Source organism: Gossypium hirsutum, chromosome A04 (assembly GCF_007990345.1).
Source record: "Gossypium hirsutum isolate 1008001.06 chromosome A04, Gossypium_hirsutum_v2.1, whole genome shotgun sequence".
NCBI lineage: Eukaryota > Viridiplantae > Streptophyta > Magnoliopsida > Malvales > Malvaceae > Gossypium > Gossypium hirsutum.
The window spans coordinates 80,045,195-80,051,244 of NC_053427.1; the positions used below are offsets into that span (position 1 = coordinate 80,045,195).

Sequence of the window (6,050 nt, forward strand, 5' to 3'; positions counted from 1 at the left end):
CTGTTTCGATATTCTAAAAACGAGTTTTTGACACCGAGATAAATTTTGTGAGCATCTCTTCGAAGTTTGGTTTCTTCTCTTGTTGGTAAGGTGGTCGTTGAAAACCTAGAGGATGTTGTGGTATTTGATTTCCTTGACCACCCCATGAGAAATTGGGATGGTTCCTCCAACCTGCATTATAAGTGTTACTATATGGATTATTTTGAGGTCTAGAATTATTACCCATATATTGGACTTGTTCGTCATCGGTGCCAGGGTTAACGAATGGATAATCTGTGTTGTGCACTCCTCCTCTATTTGAATCACACCTCAAACCATACAAACCATCAATTTTTTTATTTAAAAGTTCTACCTGGTTAGATAGCATAGTGGCTGCGTCGAGGCTGAAAACACCAGCACTTTTGTCGGCTTCATTCTCATGACTTTTCACTGATAGTTATTCAGTGACATCGCTTCAATAAATTCGTACACCTCTTCAGGTGTTTTGTTGTTTAAAGTTCCACCGGCGGCTGCATCAATCATTTGTCTAGTCGAGGGATTCAAACCGTTATGGAAAGTTTGAACTTGTAGCCAAAGGGGTAATCCATGGTGAGGGCACCTTCTCAATAGATCTTTGTATCTCTCCCATGCATCATAAAGTGTTTCTAAATCCATCTGCACAAAAGAAGAGATATCATTCCTTAATTTAGCCGTTTTAGTCGGCGGAAAATATTTAAGCAAAAATTTTTTGGTCATTTGTTCCCAAGTGGTGATTAACCCTGGCGGTAACGAGTTCAACCACTGTTTAGCCTTATTCCTCAATGAGAATGGAAACAACCGAAGACGAATGGCATCGTCAGAAATGCCTTTGATTTTAAAATTGTCGCAAAAATCCAGAAAATTTGCTAAATGAGTGTTTGGATCCTCGTCCTACAAACCATCAAACTGAACAAACTGTTATATCATTTGAATAGTGTTAGGTTTCAGTTTAAAATTATTTGCGGCGATAGTAGCTCTAACTATACTCGATTCAGTTCCTATTAAAGTAGGTTTAACATAATCATACATAGTACGAGGAGCAGGATTCTGATTTACTGGATTTGCAGCAACCACAGGAGGTAACAGATTATTTTGATTATCAGTCATCTCCTCGGTTGTGGTATGGATATCGGCCTCTCGCTCTTCCTCTATGTATTGTAGGCTTCGCCTTATTTCTCTTCAGTTTCTACGAGCTGTGCTTTCGATTTCGCTATAAAAAAGTAGAGGTCCTGACGGGTTTCTTCTAGTCATAAACTATAAAAACCTACCAGAAGTAAAGAAAAGAAAATTTAGTAAATATAAAAAACAAAATTAAATTGTAATAAAAATAAAGAATGGCTAAAATAATAAAAATTAAGCGTTCCTAATATCTTAGTCCCCGGAAACGGTGCTAAAACCTTGATTGTCGTAAAACTAACTGAAAATTCGACTAAGGCAAGCGCACCTATCGAACAGTAGTATAGTTATGATGAGACCGAAAATATCGTATCTACGAGGACTAAAAGTACTAGTCATTACTATCTTTTTATTATCTAGCCTAAAAATTAAGAGAATGTTTTTAAACTAACACTAATTATCTAATTAACTAAGATTACGACAGAGATTGAAGTTGGAAAATAATTTTGAAAAACTGATGGAGAACACAATACCTAAGGAAGAATCCACCTAGACTTCACTTATTACCTTTGAATTAGACGATTTATTCACTTGACTTAATCAGTAAAAATCCCTAATTTATGTTAATATATCTCCCGAGACTAAAAACAACTGACTCTAGGTTGGTTAATCGAAGTCTCTTTCTAATTAAAACTCCTATTGTCACATTAACTCGATCTATAGATTCCCTTATTAGATTTGACTCTAATCTGGCAGATTTATGTTGTCCTATCTCTAGGATTGCATGCAACTCCGCTTAATTATGAATGACCTACCCTTAAACAGGGACTTTTCCTGCACTAAATAAGCACATCAAAAACTTGAATTAATATCCTAGAATATTAAAACAAGGGTTAAACTCACAATTAAGAATAAGAACAAGTATTTATCATATAACTCAATTAGTAATAAGATTCGTCCTAGGTTTCATCTCCCTTAGGTATTTAGGGAGTTTAGTTCATAATAATGGAAAACATCTCAAAAATTAGAAAACAATAAAACATAAAGAAACCTAAAGAACTTCTAGGAAATTGGATGGAAATCTTCAGTCTTGTTGTAAATCCTCCTTCTGAGTTGATCCCGATGGTTGTTCTTGAGTATTTTCTGCCTTCTATTCTCCATGTCCCCCTTGATCCTCTTCTAGGGTGTTTATATAGACCTTGGAATGCCCAAAATAGCCCAAAATTGGCTTTTCCGAATAGAATTAGACTTTGGCTTGACAGGGTGTGTGCCACGCCCGTGTGAAGGTGTTCAGGCTGTGTGTAATTCTGAGTTGGTTTTTAGTCGACACGGCCATGACACACGGGCGTGTGGTCTGCCCTTGTGTATTACACGGGCGTGTGGATTACCCGTGTGGAAGTGCCTAGGCCATGTGAAACACTGAATTAGGCCCATTTTGTCTGCTTTTGGCGCGTTTCTTGCTATTTTTGCCTTCCTATGCTCGCCTAAGTATAAAACATGAATTTAAAGGATTAGGAGCATCGAATTTAATGAAACCAAGGAAAAAAATCATCCATAAAGCCAAGCATAGGGTAAAAATATGTATATATTATGGTTTATCAATAACCACTGTCACCCATTGTAATAAAATTTGTCCACCTTAATCAAAATTTTTATTAACTTACATCACCTCATAATTTATTAATTAATCTTTTATATACGGGTTAGCTTCTTTGCTTGCTTAGTTGTTTCAGTTATCTTCAAATTCTTGTCACTATGTATTTTGGAATTAAAAAATATATTAAATGTAAAAATGTGATTTTTTAATAAAAGTTATTTTAAAGATAAAATGTGAAATTGATACCAATATAAAATTTTAATCCAATTTTTTATGGCATAATTAATAATTCAATTTTAATATAAATATTCAATATGACTAAACAATTCAATAATATAAATAATATAAAATATGAAACTTAATTTAATAATATAAATAGTAGGTATAAATAAAATTATTACTATTTATGTTTAGTATTTTTTTTTGGATAATTTTGATTTTTTATTTGAGAATAAAAGGTGAGAAGTAAAAGTTTAGGGGGAAAATAAAAAGTTTTAGGTAATAAAAGTTTGAGGGAAGAGTAAAATTTTGGAGGGAAAATATTAAAAAAAATTAGGGGGGTGGGTTTGGGATAGATGGGAGGTGGGATGAGAAGGGAGTAAAAATTTTGAGGGAAAAGAAAAAGTTTTAAGGGTTTTGGGGAGTAAAATTTTGAGAAAAAGTAAATGGGAGAGAAAAATTTTGGTGGGAAATAGATTTTGGGTAGATTGGGGGGGTTGGGATGGGAGGGGAGTAAAAGTTTTAAGGGGAAAGTATGAAGGAATAAAAGTTTTGAGGGAAAAGTAAAAAGGTTTAGGAGTTTAGGATAAAAATGTAAAATATTATAGTTTGATATTTGAATTATTTGAATTATTTGAGTTATTCGAATTTGAAAACTAAACTCGATTCGAACTCGAAATTCGAAATTCGAAAAAAATTCGAATTGACTCGAATAACTCGATTCGTTTAACTCAAAATTCGAATTCTTTTTCGATTTTTTCGAGTCAAATCGAGTTTTGCTCACCCTTAATGACAACATTGCTCATATCAAGCAAAATTTTTCCAATACCTATCCCAGATGTAATAACAGTGAAGAGACGATCATCCATGTAATGAAAGATTGCCCTGTGGCTCGTTGATCCTTACTCTTAAAGGCTTAAATAATAAATTGTTGGAAGGGAATTATAATCGCTACACCGACTGGCTAGAAAATGTCCTTCGCGTTTTAGATGCCAAAGTTGCTATTGGTTTCTTCACCCTCCTTTGGAATATCTGGAATAATAGGAATAATTTGGTTTTCAATGGAAAGGGGGATGCAGCTGGGAAGGTTTGGGAAAAGGCAAAAACCCTCAGTGATGATTTCAGAATATACAACATCACGGATCCACCTGTTATCCCTTTTATTTCGACAAATAAAAAATAGATGAAACCACCGATCCGCTATGTTAAAATTAACATAGATGCGACTATCTCAAACGGTGGCATGGGGTATGCTGTCATTGCCAGAGATTCGGATGGTTTTGTTCTAGGGAGATGCTATGGCGTTAAAGACAAACATTTGGATGCAAACTGGGCAAAAATGGAAGCTTTTGTAGAGAGTTTGAAGCTGGCAGCTACTTTGAACGTGCCAAACATTATCTTCGAATCTAACCGTACAAATTTGGTTAATAAAGTCAACAAGCAAAATGAAGATTTAACTATTCTCGGTTGGTGCATTAAAAGGGAATGCTTAATAATTTTGATTCGGTCCAAATGAAATGGGTTAACCGAAACAGCAACCAAGTGGCAGATTTGCTTTGTAATTTGGCTATTAAAAAGATATGTAATTTGTTTTTTAAAATGGATTATCCTTTGGAAATCCATAATATTGTATTTCAAAATGCTATTAATTGAGTTTGGACCCTTCGGATCGTTTTTATCAACAACAAAAAAAAGACCCTATTGGCATGTCAATTGTATCTTAATCATTTACTAAGTTCATACGAGCATTAATTTCTGCATTTTTCAATATTATCCCTGTAATTATTTTCATTTACATAACACACCATGGAAAAGGGTCACATTTTATGTTTCCATATCCTGAAATCATTCTTATTTATACATTCATACCCTGTTTTATTACATAATAACCAATCACGACATAATATTTCAATCCAATCCCTATCTAGCCAAATATGTCAAATTCCATAATATTTCATCTATATAGAAACATTCATATAATAAACCAAACACACGTATACACAAATAATAAAAAGAGGGATAGTAAGTTCCATACAAACCTACCTATTCAAATCACCAAATAAGTTGATTCTTCAAGGACTAATCAACAATTTTAACTTTTCCTCGATTAACTCAGCTTTGATCCAATTCTCGATCTATACAATTATTTTATATAACCAATCAATACTAAAAATTTTCAAATTATGACATAATGTGAGTGTACCTATGTGAACTGATTTTTTTGGTATCTCTAAAATTTTAAATTTTATTCAATTTAGTCCCTAAACTCGGGATAGTCATAACTTTCAATTCCTAGCTTCAAATAAAAATATGATTTCTTATATTCTCATTAGGGGCCTTATTCATTATGTTCCTAATATAATTTCATGAAAAAGTTTACATTTATTCAATTTATTCCCTAATGTAATAAAGTTAACAAACAAGCTAAATTAACTTTAAAATATAGTCCTTTTCATAAACTAAGCTTAAAATCTATCACTTCCATGCCTAATTCTTCAAGAAATCAACAATGAAAACTTTCAAAAACTTTAACAGTTTTATGAAACGGTGCATAGGCTAGCTAAACCAAGCTTTCATGACCTAAAATCTATAAAAAAAATTATGAAAAATGACCTAAATACGTTGATTTCTCCTTGGTTAAATGTTTGGATGCTTGGAAGGGTTTTCTTTTTGTTTTAAACAATAGTAGGCAGTGAAGGCTTATGGAAGATAACAAAATTCCACTAATTTTACTTTATATACCTTAATTAGTTTTAGTTTGATTTAATCAATCTTGATTTATTAGTTAATTAAGTTATAATTAACTTAACTCAATCACACTTAAATCTAAGTGGAGTGTGTCATCATCATGCATTAGCCCTTATTATAAAATGGTCTATTTACCACTTTATACATTTGGTTAATTGTTATTTAAGTCTCCAAGCCATTTATCAATTAAAAAAATCTATAGCAATTGGACATTTACAATTTAGTCCTTAAACCTGTAGTAGCATTTAACTCGGCTAAATTTCTAGACCAATCTTTAATATATTTTTATATTATCTCCGTAAATATTCATATTTGATATTTACAGGCTCGGTTTATGGAAATGGTGTTCTGA

The 6,050-nt window shown here is 32.6% G+C and overlaps 1 non-coding gene across 1 annotated transcript; it reads left to right on the forward strand.

Annotated features, from left to right (window-relative positions):
* Positions 1 to 580: 580 nt before the first annotated feature.
* LOC121228737 (small nucleolar RNA R71) lies at positions 581 to 687 on the forward strand. The gene has a single exon (XR_005926312.1). It is a non-coding gene; the product is annotated as a small nucleolar RNA R71 (small nucleolar RNA).
* Positions 688 to 6,050: the final 5,363 nt, after the last annotated feature.